An 18,943-nucleotide genomic window follows, 5' to 3' on the forward strand; every position below is an offset into this window, starting at 1 on the left:
GCTGCTGAGTTTGCAGTATTGATTATGTAACAGTAGAAAAGCCATATGTGTACCCACCTTGGAGTGCCATTGTGGGGAATAAGAGAACACGTGCTACATTTCCTAATACAGGGCTTGGCACATTGTGGGCATCCATAAAGTCCTGCTGAACTGAACTGAACTTGCCAGAGATTTAAGTGCCCAGAAATTTGGCTCACCCTCTTGAAGGAAAGTTCTTGCTATGGCTGTGGTTATGTTGATGGCAACTCGCAAATCTGCTCTCATGGGTCAGGTTCCCTAGAAGCATGGTTGAGGCAATATTCTATGGGGGAAACTTATGAAGAAGCAAGGGAAATCTGGATGGGCAGAGGAGAACACTAGGATGAGCTGTGCGTGTTGCTGGACCAGCCTCAGTGTGAATCCATGGGGGGGCCTGCAGCATAGGGACACTGCAGAGTTTGTCTATCCTGGGGCAGGAGGGCTGGGCTTTGGTGTGCCAAGATTGGTCACTGATGGGTGGGGACCTCCCCTGGTGGGAGAAGGAGGGAGCAAATACCCAGGCATTTGCAGGTGAGATGGATACTGTCCACAGGGCAGTCCCACAGAGAAGGACAGACACCAACTGTACTTACTACATTCTTCTTTTGTGCCGGTTGGTGGGTTAGTTTCTAAGGTTCTGGTCTGGGCCTTTTCTTCTCCTTCAGTCTAGTAGATTTGAAGCAACTGGTAGAAGTTTTCTGTGATGTTTGGGGTCTTCCAAGCGTCTCCACAATCCCCCATCTCCACCATTCTCAAGAAATGACCCAGCTCGGCCTTGACTTCATGCCCCAAACACCCCCACTATTCCAGTGCCCCAGGCTCCAGACCCTAAGTGCTGTGCTGTTAAGATTAATTGATTTTTAAAATTAACATATAATGTATTATTTGTTTCAAGGGTACAGGTCTGTGATTCATCAGTCTTACACAATTCACAGCACTCACCATAGCACATACCCTCCCCAATGTCCATCACCCAGCCATCCCATTCCTCCTGTCCCCCTTCCCTTTAGCAACCCTCAGTTTGTTTCCTGAGATTTAGAGTCTCTTATGATTTGTCTCCCTCCCTGATCCCATCTTGATTGGATTATTTGTTTGTTGGGTGTTGAGTTTGATAAGTTCTTTATAGATTTTGGATGCTAGCCCTTTATCTGATATGTCATTTGCAAATATTTTCTCCCTTTCTGTTGGTTGTCTTTTGGCTTTGTTGACTATTTCCTTTGCTGTGCAAAACATTTTTATCTTGATGAAATCCCAATAGTTCATTTTTGCCCTTGTTCTCCTTGCCTTTGGTGATGTTTCTAGGAAGAAGTTGCTGTGGCTGAGGTCAAAGAGGTGGTTGCCTGTGTTCTCCTGAAGGATTTTGATGGATTCCTGTCTCACATTGAGGTCTTTCATCCATTTTTAGTCTCTATTTGTGTGTGGTGTGAGAAAATGGTCCAGTTTCATTCTTCTACACGTGGCTGTCCAATTTTCCCAACACCATTTGTTGAAGAGACTCTCTTTTTTCCATTGGACATTTTTTCTTACTTTGTCGAATATTAGTTGACCATAGAGTTGAGGGTCCATTTCTGGGCTCTCTATTCTGTTCCTGTGATCTATGAGTCTGTTTCTATGCCAGTACCATACTGTCTTGATGATTACAGCTTTGTAATAGAACTTGAAGTCTGGAATTGTGATGCCGCCAATTTTGGTTTTCTTTTTCAACATTCCTCTGGCTATTCAGGGTCTTTTCTGTTTCCATATAAATCTTAGGATTATTTGTTCCATTTCTTTGAAAAAAGTTGATGGTATTTTGATAGGGATTGCATTAAATGTATAGCTTGCTCAAGGTAACAGATATTTTCACAATATTTATTCTTCTAATCCATGGGCATGGAACATTTTTCCATTTCTTTATGTCTTCCTCAATTTCTTTCATGAGTAACTTTATAGTTTTCTGAGTACAGATTCTTTGCCTCTTTGGTTAGATTTATTCTTAGGCATCTTATGGTTTTGGGTACAATTGTAAATGGCATTGACTCCTTAATATCTCTTTCTTCTGTCTTGTTGTTGGTGTATAGAAATGCAACTGATTTCTGTGCATTGATTTTATATCCTGACACTTTACTGATTTCCTGTACGAGTTCTAGCAGATTTGGAGTGGAGTCTTTGGGTTTTCCACATAAAGTATCATATCGTCTGCAAAGAGTGATAGTTTGACTTCTTCTTCTGATTTGGATGCTTTTGATTTCTTTTAGTTGTCTGATTGCTGAGGCTAGGACTTCTAGTACTATGTTGAATAGCAGTGGTGATATTGGACAGCTGTGTTCCTGACCTTAGGGTAAAAGCTCTCAGTTTTTCCCCATTGAGAATGATTTTCGCTGTGGATTTTTCATAGATGGCTTTGATGATATTGAGGTGTGTACCCTCTACCCTACGCTGTGAAGAGTTTTGATCAAGAAAGGATGCTGTACTTTATCAAATGCTTTTTCAGCATCTATTGAGAGTATCATATGGTTCTTGTTCTTTCTTTTATTAATGTGTTGTATCACATTGATTGATTTGCAGATGTTGAACCAACCTTGCAGCCCTGGAATAAATCCCACTTGGTCGTCATGAATAATTCTCTTAATGTACTGTTGGATCCTATTGACTAGTATTTTGGTGAGAATTTTTGCATCCATGTTCATTGGGGATATTGGTCTGTAATTCTCCTTTTTGATGGGGTCTTTGTGTGGTTTTGGGATCAAGGTGATGGTGACCTCATAAAATGAGTTTGGAAGTTTCCTTCCATTTCTATTTTTTTGGAACAGTTTCAGGAGAATGGATATTAATTCTTTAAATGTTTGGTAGAATTCCCCTGGGAAACCACCTGGCCCTGGGCTCTTGTTTGTTGGGAGATTTTTGATTACTGCTTTAGTCTTCTTACTGGTTGTGGGTCAGTTTAGGTTTTATATTTCTTCCTGGTTCAGTTTTGGTAGTCTATATGTCTCTAGGAATACATCCCATTTCTTCCAGATTGTTAAATTTGCTGGTGTATAGTTGCTCATAATATGTTCTTATAATTGTTTGTATTTATTTGGTATTGGTTGTGATATCTCTTCTTTTATTCATGATTTTGTTAATTTTGGGTCTTTTCCCTTTTCTTTTTGATAATTCTGGCCAGGGGTTTATCAATCTTATTAATTCTTTCACAGAACCAGCTCCTAGTTTCATTGATTTGTTCTACTGTTTTTTTGGTTTCTATTTCATTGATTTCTGCTCTGATCTTTATGATTTCTCTTCTCCTGCTGGGTTTAGGCTTTCTTTGTTTGTCCTTTCTCCAGCTCCTTTAGGTGTAGGGTTAGGTTGTGTTTTTGAGAACTTTCTTATTTCTTGAGAAAGGCTTGTATTGATTGCTATATACTTCCCTCTCAGGACTGCCTTTGCTGTATCCCAAAGATTTTGAACAGTTGTGTTTTCATTTTCATTTGTTTTCATGAATCTTTTTAATTCTGCTTTAATTTCCTGGTTGACCCATTCATTGTATAGTAGGATGCTCTTTAATTTCTATGTATATGAGTTCTTTCCAACTTTCCTCTTGTGGTTGAGTTCTGGTTTCAAAGCATTGTGGTCTGAAAATATGCAGGGAATGATCCCAATCTTTTGGCACTGGTTGAGACCTGATTTGTGACCCAGGATGTGATCTATTCTGGAGAATGTTCCATGTGTACTAGAGAAGAATGTGTATTCTGTTGCTTTTGGATGAAATGTTCTGAACATACATGTGATGTCCATCTGGTCCAATGTGTCATTACAAGCCTTTATTTCCTTGTTGATCTTTTGCTTAGATGATCTGTCTATTTCAGTGAGGGGGGTGTTAAAGTCCCCTACTATTATTGTATTTTTGTTGATGTGTTTCTTTGATTTTGTTATTAATTGGTTTATATAATTGGCTGCTCCCATGTTAGGAGCATAGATACTTAAAATTGTTAGATCTTCTTGTTGGACAGACCTTTTAGGTATGATACAGTGTCCTTCCTTAACTCTTATTGTAGTCTTTGGCTTAAAATCTAATTTATCTGATAGAAGGATTGCCACCCCAGCTTTCTTTTGATGTCCATTAGCATGGTAAATTGTTTTCCACCCCCTCACTTTAAATCTGGAGGTGTCTTTGGGTCTAAAATGAGTTTCTTGTGGATAGCATATCAATGGGTCTTGTTTGTTTGTTTGTTTGCTGCTCTTCTCCTCGATCTCCTGCTGAGTTTGTAGGTGTTCAGAATAGTTTGATAACTGTCTAGCTGAACTCCTTGCTGCCCGATGATATTTAGGTCTCCTACTCCTCTGCCATCTTGCTCCTCCCTAAGATTAATTGATTAATGAAACATTTGCTGTTCTCTGTTATGTGCTAGGCATGGTGCTAGGGGAAATAAGGGTATGTTAAGAAATAAGATTCTTCCTTCCCAGAGTGTCCAGTTTAGTAAGAAAGAAAATCACTGAAGGGTCATTTATTAAACTGTCAGTAGGAATATGTTAGATCCACTTGTGCCTAACATCATGTCTTCTTGTCCCTCCTCTACCCTCTCACCCTTGACTCCACCCACTGCTCCATTAACCTGCTCTGCTCAGGTTCACATGGTAGCCTGTCTCAGATGAGCCCCTTGCCATCTGCCATGGCTCTGTCCTGACTTTGATGTGTGGGGGGGCATTTATGAACCTATTCAATTTGGAAGCATGGTGATTTCTGGAAGAACAAAGGAGTTGACAACTCATGAAGCACTTTGTGTCAATAGAGGGCAGGAGCCCCCACTTTTGTACTTTGGGTAGAAATTCTGAAAAGCACTCCCCATAATTCATAGAGGAACCCCTGCCTTTGTCTCAGGCATTGCTTTCAGGGGCATAGGGCAGGGGCTCTTGGGGCACCTAACATGTCACTTGCATGGGTCTGGGGTAGCTAGGAATGGCTTCTAATGAAATAATACCTAATCTGAGAACTGGAGGGTGAGTCAGGTGCAAAGGGTGGTGGAGGTGGAGGGGAGAGTACTCTGGCCTGAGCAACAATGCTCTTCCAGCTCCCGAGAGTCTTTGTCTCTTCTGTACATGGCCATTTCTTATTCAAGCAACAGAACCCAACATTATCTGTTCTCTATAGTCTTCCTTGGATGCCCCAGTTAGTCTTTATTTCCACCATGCACTGGAGTAATTCTGAAATCTTGATATACATAGGAACCCTCTGGAGAGATTGTTAAAAATTTGCTCAATCCTGGTGTTGGTCATCTATTGCTGCTTAACAAATTAACCAATACTTAGTAGCTTCAAGCAAGGCACATTTATCATCTCAGAGCTTCTGTGGGCCTGGGAACCAGACATGGCTCAGCTGGATCCCCGTGTTAGGATCTCTCGTGAGATTGTAGCCTAGGTGCTGGCCAGGGCAGAGGTCTCATCTGAAGACTTGACGGGGGAATAATCTACTTATTCACGTGGTTGATGGCAGGACTCAGCTCCTTGTGGAGTATTGGACAGAGGGGGATATAGAAGTGTGTGAGTTCCAGAAGGCAGGTGTCCCTGGGAGCCATTCTAGAAAGTGGCCTTCCCTGGGCCTGCTTGTAAAGTCTTGGATTCCTGGGTGAGACCCAGGAATTTGCACGTTTTAGCAATCACTCTAGATTGATGGTTATCACACTTTGCTGAATATTAGAACTTTCCAGGGAACTTAAAAATATGCCAAATCCCAGACCAGTTAAATCAGAGTTTCTGGGGAGTGAGCCTAGGTATCAGTACTTTCTAATTCTTTCTAGGTGATTGCAATGTGCAATTTATTTGAGAATTCCAGTGGTCCAGATGCTGATTGCCCTCCATGAACCATCCCTCCCAGTGTTCCTGCCCTTCTCTTAGATCTAGACTGGGCTGTGACTTCCTTCATTTGATAGAATACAGTGGAAGTGGCATTGTGCTTTTGCCTTAAAAAATCCTGGCAACTCCCTCTTTTGCATGCTTGGGAGCCCTGGAGTACTACAGAAGAAGCCTAGCTACTTTCTGGAGAGACAGAGGGGAGACACCACACGGGGAGGGAGAGAATCCGCAAATGCATATTATTGTGTCAAACTATGATGTTCTGGGGGTGGTTTTACAGCAATTTCTCTTTCCGGTACCCATCTCATCTTTTTCTGACAAACTCTGCAACCTGGCCTGGACGTGGCTGGGGAGATCTTGGCGGTGGTCACTTGTGCAGACTTATTTAGCAGGTTGGTTGGGGCTGGCTTGGCCAGGATGCTGGGGCAGCAGGACCTTCCTCGCTCCATGTAGTCTCAGAGCTCCTTGGAATGTGGAAGCAGAAACTGTTCTGCCTTGCTGAGGCCTGGGCCTGGCCTTGTATCACTTCCTCCGGAAGGTAGGGTTCACCGCATGCAGACCCTCTGACAAAACTGTTGTTTACCTCTCAAACTGTCATGTGCACAGGAGTTACTGGGGGTCAAAGGAGAAGTCAGTAGGTCCAGGATGGGGCCAGAGAATCTGCATTTCTAGAAAGCTCTGTGTGCTGCTGCTGGTTCTTGCACTACTCTGAGAATCAAGAGGCTAGGGGATTTCAATATTTGTGCTCCACAGAACACATCTTGAGACACAGTGCTATATGGTCATTAACCATGTATAGGTTAACTTCATCATGCAGAAAATTTTAGACTTCTTTAGATTATGGATGCCTTAACACAGAGAGTTGTGCAGTAATTCTAGAGAGTTTACATATTTCCACCTGCCAAGAAGCCACCTATGGAACCCTGCAGGCAAAGACCCCCTTCATCAGACTGGGAACTCCTTAATCTTTGTTGTTTTCTGGTCATGACAGACGGTAGGAACTTCATACCTGTTTGCTTAAAGTAAATGGATGGATGCATGATTAACTACCTTGCTGATGTGTATGATATATATGGTATTATGAAACATACACATAGTATTTTTTTAAAGATTTTATTTATTTATTTGAAAGAGAGAGAGACACAGTAAAAGAGGGAACACAAGAGGGGGAGTGGGAGAGAGAGAAGCAGGGCTCGATCCCAGGACCCTGAGACCATGACCTGAGCTGAAGGCAGATGCTTAAGGACTGAGCCACCCAGGCACCCCATATGTAATATTATTTATACCACATTACACTATTATAATATAACATATATTATACATGCATCATATAATATATAATATATAATATAATATATATATTATTAATTTATGTTTATACTACACACACCAAATATATTTATGTAGTTTACATGTAAATGTATATTTATATATAAATTAATAATATAATATAGAAATATATAAATGTATCTAATATATAAATTTATAAAAATTAAAAAATATATAATGCATAATATATAATAATACTGTGTGTGTGTGTGTATGTGTGTGTGTGGATATAAATTTCAATTTGACTTAGAGAGAAGGGCCTCTACCTAGTGGAGCTGACTGACCTTAGCTCCTCTCCTTTTTGACCTTGGCAAACTGGGAGCAAAGGCAGAGTGGGCAAGTGGCAAGTGTGCCCGGTACGAAGGGGCTTCTGGGATGCAAGGCACGCAGTGCTGCAGCAGGGACTGTCCCAGGCAAACCGTGTGAGTTCAGTCCAAAGAAGGGCTGGGCTCTTGGGCTCAGAGCTCCCCTGAGATCTGGGGACCAGGGACACTGACTCCTGCCCTCACAGGCCAGGGTTTTTCTGCCACATCAGCACCGTTCGTACATTTCCAAAAGCCCATCTGTGCCCACAGGAGTGACTTCCTATGTGCCTGGGCAGCCCTGGGGAGGCTGGGTCTTGGAGAGCCCGTTTTGGATTATAAGCCTTTGAAGACATCTGCAGGGAGGGGATAATTCATTCCAGAAAAACTACTCTCTTTGCCATGCAAACCAGGGGCCAGGAATGGAACTGAGATTTCTAATTACATGGGGCATTTTCAGAACCACCTGCTGACTCGGATGGCTGGAGGACTCGCTTCCTTGTGGAGGTGCTGGGGAGCAGGCCTGGCCTCCGAGGTCAGGCTGCTGGGAGGCCTCGGGTGGGCTTCCCGGGCCAGGGCATGAGCTGCTGCCTTCAAAGTACTCTTGCAGCTGCCTCCAGCTGGGCCTGCTGAGAACTGTTGCCAGGAAGGTCTTCTCTGAACTTAGCAGCAGTGCCCTCCCCCTGCTCAGAAAGTCCGTCTTAGATGTGGGACTATTCTTACATTCCGTCTCCCGGTGCTCACGGGCTCCAATCTATGCACACCTCCTCGGCACCAGGCTGGGAAAGTGGTTTGGGCACCAAACACTGAGCAATGGGGGGGCTCCTTGGGAGGCAGCCGGGCCCAACCCGTTTCTGGCAGGTTCACTCATGCTGCACATTCAGACAGATTCCGGTCCAGACCTCAGCTGCCCTGTGTCTTAGGTTGGGCTTCCCGGAAGGAGACGATGATGAGATGCAGGTCAGGAGGCAAGATTGATTGTTTGCAATCAATGCCCGTAAAAGTCAGAAAGGCCAGCAGGACCCGGGATGTGGGTCCAGCGTTGGCTGGGCCAACCCAGAAGAACACTGTGGAATTAACATTGCCCACTGGAATTGTCCTAGGTTAAGTTGAAATGGCTGAGCCTTTATAACCTTGCTTTGCTCACTCATGGGATGTTGGGATCCCTGGGAAGGATGTGGTCTTGGGTGAGGTGGCCCCATGCCACAGACAGACCTTGAAGGGGCTGACTGCTGGCGTCTGTGCCTTGGCTGCAGATGGGCAGTCAGTGGTTCACTCGATGGGCTTCTGGGCAGCACAACTTGGCCCCTACCACAGCCGGGTTAGTAGCTCTTCGACCTTAGGAATGTAATTAACCTCAGAGCCCCAGTTTTCATGTATGGAAATAGAGCTAATATCATAAGTATCTAACAGCATTTTTAAAGAAAACATTTTTAATGGAAAATTTCAAACATATACAAAACTTAGACAAAAGTAATGAGCTTAGCATGATGAATTTCCACGTACCAATCGCCCAGCTGCAAAAATTATGAACGCAGCTCATTCACACGGTCACTCGTATTCCAACAATACCCTGCCATTCCTCCTGGATTATTATGAAGCAAATCTCAGATTTAGAGACACTGTGTTTTTGTCCATTAACATTTCATATGTACTTCTAGAAGAAGGGAGCTTAAAAAAAAAAACCCTAAATAACCATAACCACAATCAGTCCACCTGCGTTTGCAGCAGATTAAAGAAGCTAATACAAAGGAAGCATTTGCCATGGCATTTGGCACGTAATGTTAGCCATATCTGAACCATCGTCTTTGGAGATGACGCACAGGAGAAGGGAAAAGGAGACTTAATTTTATCTAGTGTAAGGGTTCAAATGGGTGACATGGATACTCTGCGGCTTCCTCTTTGCCTGTAACATCACCAGGCATTCATGGGGCTAGTGAGCAGCTCAGTGTTGTAGGCAGCAACTGTCCATCAGCTGAACCTGTCCATAAGGTGAGGCCATTGGCCATCATGGTCCTGGAAGTCTGAACGTGCCCCACTCACCCGGACCGAGGACCTCACCAGGGCCAGCCCTCCTGCCTTCTGACTCATCTGACACTTGCTACCCCTGCTGCACTGGTCAGGGTCTGCTCTGGCTCACAGTGACTCTGCACAGCAGCTGCCCAGAGGGCCCTCTTTGCCATCACCACTGGGGTCCCTAGACCCTGGACTGTCGCTCAGACCAGGCATTCAACATCTGCCCCTGAGGCTTCCTTCTGCTTTTCCTGCTACTTTGCTGGGTCCCCCTTGGACTTGCTGGGTGCTTGTTCCTTACCTCCTCCAGCCTTCCTCACCATGTCATGTGCTCTCGAGACAAGGTCGGTGTGTTTCCAGAAGAGGAAAGTATTAGGCTGGAAAGAAGCGAGGAAGCCGGTGTGCACGTGTGCGTGGGAAAGAACTTCGACCGTGTGGACACGACTCCACAGTGTGTACAACCATTTCATGCTGATTTCTCCTTTTCTGCCTCACGCCGTGCTGTCAGCCAGTTACCATCATTCTTATTTTATCTATCTGGAAACTGACACCTGAAGGGGTTCATGAATTTCCTTCTATTAAGCATCATAGACAGGAGGCCAAAGGCAGATGGAGAGTCCTGGCTCTGGATGATGTTGATGCTTCACACCCCTGTGTGGGTGTTAAGATGTAGACTCTTTCTTTAAGTGAAGATCCATATTAATGCCTATGATTTGAAATTCTGGGGGAAGTAAGGGGGGAGGACGGTAATGTGTTCTGTTTACGTTAGCACATGGTCGAGGCCGAGGGAAGTCTGGTTTATGGAATTGCTACGACTTTGTGGAACTTGAAATAAAAACCATTAAGTCATACAAGCAGACACAAGGTATAATTTTACCAGCCTTGGGTGTAGTCCTACTCTTGAGAGTTTTAGTAGAAAGTCTAGGGAATCGCTGGTTATAGACTTCTGTATTTTCAAACCCTCATCTTCTACCTGTTAGAAAGGAGAGGCTTCCCTGGTTTGCTGGGGGCAGCTGTTAGGCGAAATGTGCTAGCTTTGGGGATCAGAGCTGAGTCACGCTTAGAGCAGCCAGGACTGCCCTGTCCTTGTGATGCCTGGCTGCAGCCAAGAGAGAATGAAGGGAAGGGGACTCTAGGCCTGCCTTCTGGATGGCCTTGAGCTAAGGCCTTCATTGAAATAGCACTCATAGTAATGATAGCGTAGCCACAATGGGGAGTTTTGAATATTTGCTCTTTCTGTGTTAAGCACTATGTCAGACAGACTTGCAATTTAATTTACATGACAACTCAAGTGAGTCTTTTTTTATCTCATTTTCACAAACTAGCAGGGTGCCTGGGGCCACAGCTGGCAAGTAGTGGAGCTGGGATTTGAACCCAGGCCTCCCTTAGCTCTGGCTCTCATGCTCTCACTCCCTCACTCACCCACCCTGAGTCTTTAGCCTGATTTTTCTAGGTAATCCTTACCCTAGCCTTTGAGATAGGCATCTTTATTTCCATTTGTTCAAGGCCACCCACGTAGGAGGGGAAGCATCCGAACACAGGTGCCTCTCCTTCTGCATCAGGAGCTAGGATGGTGCCAGGAGCAGGGTGTGCTGCCTTGATGTGGGGGCTCCGATTTAAGTGAGAATAGGGTCTTTCTAGAAGCAGAATTAACCTCTGTTCTGCCATTTTTATTTGGAAAAGCAATTTATGTAGGTGTGTATGTATGTAATAACACGCTGGACTAAGAGAAAGTTTTGTTTCTTTGTTATTCTAGACTAGCAACCTGGGCAGTCCTCTGGCAAGACTAGGCAAGAGGAAAAGAAAGTAGGTGGACCTAAGAAGATGGGAAATGAAAGGGGTAGAGAGCTACAGCTAAAAGAGGATCATGAACCAGAAGATTTGAAAATGTAGATAAAATGAGCACTTTTTGCAAAAATGACAGATTATCTCTGGAAGAAATAAAGAATATGAATAAACCCATGTTCACTAAATAAATTGTTTCAGTAGTACAAGTAATCTCCCCACAAGAGCATTAGGCGCAGATGGTTTTGTGAACATCTTTTCCCAAACCTTCAAAGAACAGTTACTTCAGAGTGCAGAACGGTGGAAAGTTCTCCATTTTACTTAATGATACCAAATAACCTTCATATCAAAATGGAACAAGACAGCGAAAGAGCAGAATTATAAGCCAATCTCACTTGTGGTTATAAATAAGAAAAACTAAAATATCAGCAAGAAAATGCAGCAAAGCAAGAACAATAAAACTACATTGTGAACACATACAGCTAATCCTAGGAATTCAGGGATGGTTTAACATGGGAAAATCTATTCATGTACTTTGTAAGATTGTCAGGCCAAAGAACCAAAACTATGAGCTCATTAAAATAGACACAGGACAAGAATCAGAGAGACATGGTTTCATACTCCCCTCCTCCTTTTGAAAGTAGCCCCAAACAACAGGGAAAATGTAAACGGAAATACAAACTCTATCTTACATGAAACAAGGAGGCGGGTGTAATCTCGAACCATACAACATTGACAAATTGTGGACGGAGATACAGTGAGTAACGTAAGTTGGAGAAGAGCCAATTGTTGATGCCTGTGAAAGGAAAGTACATATAAAAGCCAGCAGGATTTCTAAATGTTATTTCTAGAAACATGTATATATAGGACTTTTTCCTGATAAGAATACAAACATGTGTAAAGATATAAAAACATGGTTGAGAAGGCAGCATTCCAACCTCAGAATACTGGAGAGGCTGGAGGCATAAGGACAGGATTGGGGGGGGGGGGGTAGGTTTCTCATTTCCATCCGGAATGTTTTCTTTCTTAAAAAAATTTTGGAAGGAGTCGGGATGGCGGAGAAGTAGCAGGCTGAGACTACTACAGGTAGTGGGAGATCAACTAGATGGCTTGTCTGAAGATTGCAAACACCTACAAATCCAACGGGATATCGAAGAGAAGAAGAGCAGCAATTCTAGAAACAAAGAATCAACCACTTTCTGAAAGGTAGGACTGGCGGAGAAGTGAATCCAAAGCGACGGGAAGATAGACCGTGGGGAGAGGGGCTGGCTCCCGGCAAGCGGCGGAGCAATGGAGCACAAAATCAGGACTTTTAAAAAGTCTGTTCCGCTGAGGGACATCGCTCCAGAGGCTTAACCGGGGTGAAGCCCACACGGGGTCAGCTTGGCCTCAGGTCCTGCAGGGTCACAGAGTGATCGGGGGTGTCTGAGTGTCCCAGAGCTTACAGGTATTAGAACGGGGAAGCCGACTACAGAGACAGAGCCGAGGAGTGAGCTCTAAACTCGGGGTTACCTTGAACCGGTTGCAGGCTCCGTCAGCTCGGAGCGCGGCCGGAGGCAGGGTGATGGGAGTAATTGGGCGCTGTTCTCTGAGGGCGCACTGAGGAGTGGGGCCCCGGGCTCTCGGCTCCTCCAGGCCGGAGACCGGGAGGCCGCCATCTTCATTCCCGCCCTCCGGAACTCTACGGAAAGCGCTCAGGGAACAAAAGCTCCCAAAAGCAAACCCGAGCAGATTACTCAGCCCCGGCCCGGGTAAGGGCGGTGCAACTCTGCCTGGGGCAAAGACGCTTGAGAATCACTACAACAGGCCCCTCCCCCAGAAGATCAACAAGAAACCCAGCTAGGACCAAGTTCACCGACCAAGGAGTGCAGTTTCAATACCAAGGAGAGCAGCGGAATTCCAGAGGAGGAGAAAGCAAAGCACGGAACTCATGGCTTTCTCCCCAAGATTCTTTAGCCTTGCAGTTAATTTAATTTTTTTTTCTTTTTCATTTTTTTTCTCTTCTTCTGCTAATTTTTTTTAACTTTTACCCTTTTCTTTTTTAACGTTTTTTAACTAGTTTATCTAATATATATATATATTTTTCCTTTTTATATTTTTTCTTTATTGGTTTTCTTTTTTTAATTGTTTCTTTTTTTTTTTTCTTCTTTTTCTTTCTGAACCTTTTTATCCCCTTTCTTCCCCCTCACGATTTGGGATCCCTTCTGATTTGGCTAAAGCATATTTTCCTGGGGTTGTTGCCACCCTTTTAGTATTTTACTTGCTCCTTCATATACTCTTATCTGGACAAAATGACAAGGCGGAAAAATTCACCACAAAAAAAGAACAAGAGGCAGTACCAAAGGCTAGGGAACTAATCAATACAGACATTGGTAATATGTCAGATCTAGAGTTCAGAATGACAATTCTCAAGGTTCTAGCCGGGCTCGAAAAAAGCATGGAAGATATTAGAGAAAACCTCTCGGGAGATATCAAAGCCCTTTCTGGAGAAATAAAAGAACTAAAATCTAACCAAGTTGAAATTTAAAAAGCTATTAATGAGGTGCAATAAAAAACGGAGGCTCTCACTGCTAGGATAAATGAGGCAGAAGAAAGAATTAGCGATATAGAGGACCAAATGACAGAGAATAAAGAAGCTGAGCAAAAGAGGGACAAACAGCTACTGGACCACGAGGGGAGAATTCGAGAGATAAGTGACACCGTAAGACGAAACAACATTAGAATAATTGGGATTCCAGAAGAAGAAGAAAGAGAGAGGGGAGCAGAAGGTATATTGGAGAGAATTATTGGAGAGAATTTCCCCAATATGGCAAAGGGAACAAGCATCAAAATCCAGGAGGTTCAGAGAACCCCCCTCAAAATCAATAAGAATAGGTCCACACCCCGTCACCTAATAATAAAATTTACAAGTCTTAGTGACAAAGAGAAAATCCTGAAAGCAGCCCGGGAAAAGAAGTCTGTAACATACAATGGTAAAAATATTAGATTGGCAGCAGACTTACCCACAGAGACCTGGCAGGTCAGAAAGAGCTGGCATGATATATTCAGAGCATAAACGAGAAAAACATGCAGCCAAGAATACTATATCCAGCTAAGCTATCATTGAAAATAGAAGGAGAGATTAAAAGCTTCCAGGACAAACAAAAACTGAAAGAATATGCAAACACCAAACCAGCTCTACAGGAAATATTGAAAGTGGTCCTCTAAGCAAAGAGAGACCCTAAAAGTAGTAGATCAGAAAGGAACAGAAACAATATACAATAACAGTCACCTTACAGGCAATACAATGGCACTAAATTCATATCTCTCAATAGTTACCCTGAATGTTAATGGGCTAAATGCCCCAATCAAAAGACACAGGGTATCAGAATGGATAAAAAAAACAAAACCCATCTATATGTTGCCTACAAAAAGTCATTTTAAACCCGAAGACACCTCCAGATTTAAACTGAGGGGGTAGAAAAGAATTTACCATGCTAATGGACATCAGAAGAAAGCAGGAGTGGCAATCCTTATATCAGATCAATTAGATTTTAAGCCAAAGACTATAATAAGAGATGAGGAAGGATACTATATCATACTCAAAGGATCTGTCCAACAAGAAGATCTAACAATTTTAAATATCTATGCCCCTAATGTGGGAGCAGCCAACTATATAAACCAATTAATAACAAAATCAAAGAAACACATTGACAATAATACAATAATACTAGGGGACTTTAACACTCCCCTCACTGAAATGGACAGATCATCCAAGCAAAAGATCAACAAGGAAATAAAGGCCTTAAATGATACACTGGACCAGATGGACATCACAGATATATTCAGAACATTTCATCCCAAAGCAACAGAATACACATTCTTCTCTAGTGCACATGGAACATTCTCCAGAATAGATCACATCCTCGGTCCTAAATCAGGTCTCCACCGGTATCAAAAGATTGGGATCATTCCCTGCATATTTTCAGACCACAATGCTCTGAAGCTAGAACTCAATCACAAGAGGAAATTTGGAAAGAACCCAAATACATGGAGATTAAACAGCATCCTTCTAAAGAATGAATGGGTCAACCAGGAAATTAAAGAAGAATTGAAAAAATTCATGGAAACAAATGATAATGAAAACACAACGGTTCAGAATCTGTGGGACACAACAAAGGCAGTCCTGAGAGGAAAATATATAGTGGTACAAGCCTTTCTCAAGAAACAAGAAAGGTCTCAGGTACACAACCTAACCCTACACCTAAAGGAGCTGGAGAAAGAACAAGAAAGAAACCCTAAACCCAGCAGGAGAAGAGAAATCATAAAGATTAGAGAAGAAATCAATGAAATAGAAACCAAAAAAACAATAGAACAAATCAACGAAACTAGGAGCTGATTCTTTGAAAGAATTAATAAGATTGATAAACCTCTGGCCAGACTTATCAAAAAGAAAAGAGAAAGGACCCAAATAAATAAAATCATGAATGAAAGAGAAGAGATCACAACGAACACCAAGGAAATACAGACAATTATAAGAACATACTATGAGCAACTCTATGCCAACAAATTTGACAATCTGGAAGAAATGGATGCATTCCTAGAGACATATAAACTACCACAACTGAACCAGGAAGAAATAGCCTGAACAGACCCATAACCAGTAAGGAGATTGAAACAGTCATCAAAAATCTCCAAACAAACAAAAGCCCAGGGCCAGACGGCTTCCTGGGGGAATTCTACCAAACATTTAAAGAAGAACTAATTCCTATTCTCCTGAAACTGTTCCAAAAAATAGAAATAGAAGGAAAACTTCCAAACTCATTTTATGAGGCCAGCATCACCTTGATCCCAAAACCAGACAAGGATCCCATCAAAAAAGAGAACTATAGACCAATATCCTTGATGAACACAGATGCAAAAAATCTCACCAAAATACTAGCCAATAGGATTCAACAGTACATTAAAAGGATTATTCACCACGACCAAGTGGGATTTATTCCAGGGCTGCAAGGTTGGTTCAACATCCGCAAATCAATCAATGTGATACAACACATTAATAAAAGAAAGAACAAGAACCATATGATACTCTCCATAGATGCTGAAAAAGCATTTGACAAAGTACAGCATCCCTTCCTGATCGAAACTCTTCAAAGTGTAGGGATAGACGGCACATACCTCAATATTATCAAAGCCATCTATGAACAACCCACCGCAAAGATCATTCTCAATGGAGAAAAACTGAAAGCTTTTCCGCTAAGGTCAGGAACACAGCAGGGATGTCCGTTATCACCACTGCTATTCAACATAGTACTAGAAGTCCTAGCCTCAGCAATCAGACAACAAAAGGAAATTAAAGGCATCCAAATCGGCCAAGAAGAAGTCAAACTATCACTCTTTGCAGATGATATGATACTATATGTGGAAAACCCAAAAGACTCCACTCCAAAACTGCTGGAACTTGTACAGGAATTCAGTCAAGTGTCAGGATATAAAATCAATGCACAGAAATCAGTTGCATTTCTCTACACCAACAACAAGACAGAAGAAACAGAAATTAAGGAGTCCATCCCATTTACAATTGCACCCAAAACTATAAGATACCTAGGAATAAACCTAAACAAAGAGACTAAGAATCTATACACAGAAAACTATAAAGTACTCATGAAAGAAATTGAGGAAGACACAAAGAAATGGAAAAATGTTCCATGCTCCTGGATTGGAAGAATAAATATTGTGAAAATGTCTATGCTACCTAAAGCAATCTACACATTTCATACAATTCCTATCAAAGTACCATCCCTTTTTTTCAAAGAAATGGAACAAATAATCCTAAAATTTATATGGAACCAGAAAAGACCTCGAATAGCCAAAGGAATATTGAAAAAGAAAGCCAAAGTTGGTGGCATCAGAATTCCGGACTTCAAGCTCTATTACAAAGCTGTCATCCTCAAGACAGCCTGGTACTGGCACAAAAACAGACACATAGATCAATGGAACAGAATAGAGAAGCCAGAAATAGACCCTCAACTCTATGGTCAACTCATCTTCGACAAAGCAGGAAAGAATGTCCAATGGAAAAAAAGCAGCCTCTTCAATAAATGGTGTTGGGAAAATTGGACAGCCACATGCAGAAAAATGAAATTGGACCATTTCCTTACACCACACACGAAAATAGACTCAAAATGGATGAAGGATCTCAATGTGAGAAAGGAATCCATCAAAATCCTTGAGGAGAACACAGGCAGCAACCTCTTCGACCTCAGCCGCAGCAACATCTTCCTAGGAACATCGCCAAAGGCAAGGGAAGCAAGGGCAAAAATGAACTATTGGGATTTTATCAAGATCAAAAGCTTTTACACAGCAAAGGAAACAGTTAACAAAACCAAAAGACAACTGACAGAATGGGAAAAGATATTTGCAAACGACATATCAGATAAAGGCCTAGTGTCCAAAAGCTATAAAGAACTTAGCAAACTCAACACCCAAAGAACAAATAATCCAATCAAGAAATGGGCAGAAGGGGCGCCTGGGTGGCTCAGTGGGTTAAGCCATTGCCTTCGGCTCAGGTCATGATCCCAGGTCCTGGGTTCGAGCCCCACATCGGGCTTTCTTCTCAGCAGGGAGCCTGCTTCCTCCTCTCTCTCTGCCTGCCTCTCTGCCTACTTGTGATTTCTCTCTGTCAAATAAATAAATAAAATCTTTTAAAAAAAAAAAAGAAAGAAATGGGCAGAAGACATGAACAGACATTTCTGCAAAGAAGACATCCAGATGGCCAACAGACACATGAAAAAGTGCTCCATATCACTCAGCATCAGGGAAATACAAATCAAAACCATAATGAGATATCACCTCACACCAGTCAGAATGGCTAAAATTAATAAGTCAGGAAATGACAGATGCTGGCGAGGATGCAGAGAAAGGGTACCCTCCTACACTGTTGGTGGGAATGCAAGCTGGTGCAACGACTCTGGAAAACAGCATGGAGGTTCCTCAAAACGTTGAAAATAGAACTACCCTATGACGCAGCAATTGCACTGCTGGGTATTTACCCTAAAGATAGAAACATAGTGATCCGAAGGGGCACGTGCACCCGAATGTTTATAGCAGCAATGTCTACAATAGCCAAACTATGGAAAGAACCTAGATGTCCATCAACAGATGAATGGATAAAGAAGATGTGGTATATATACACAATGGAATACTATGCAGCCATCGAAAGAAATGAAATCTTGCCATTTGCGACGACGTGGATGGAACTAGAGGGTATCATGCTTAGCGAAATAAGTCAATCGGAGAAAGACAACTATCATATGATCTCCCTGATATGAGGGAGAGGAGATGCAACATGGGGGATTAAGGGGGTAGGAGAAGGGTAAATGAAACAAGATGGGATTGGGAGGGAGACAAACCATAAGTGACTCTTAATCTCACAAAACAACTGAGGGTTGATGGGGGGAGGGGCTTGGGAGAGGGCGGGTGGGGTTATGGACATTGGGGAGGGTATGTGCTATGGTGAGTGCTGTGAAGTGTGTAAACCTGGTGATTCACAGACCTGTACCCCTGGGGATAAAAATATATTATATGTTTATAAAAAATAAAATTAAAAAAAAATTTTTTTTGAAGCCAATATGGTGAAATGATATTTGTTAAATCTGAGTGGTGGATACGCAGTTTTGTGGTATTAGTCCTTGTAATTAGATGTA

Source organism: Lutra lutra, chromosome 9 (assembly GCF_902655055.1).
Source record: "Lutra lutra chromosome 9, mLutLut1.2, whole genome shotgun sequence".
Classification (NCBI taxonomy): Eukaryota; Metazoa; Chordata; class Mammalia; order Carnivora; family Mustelidae; genus Lutra; species Lutra lutra.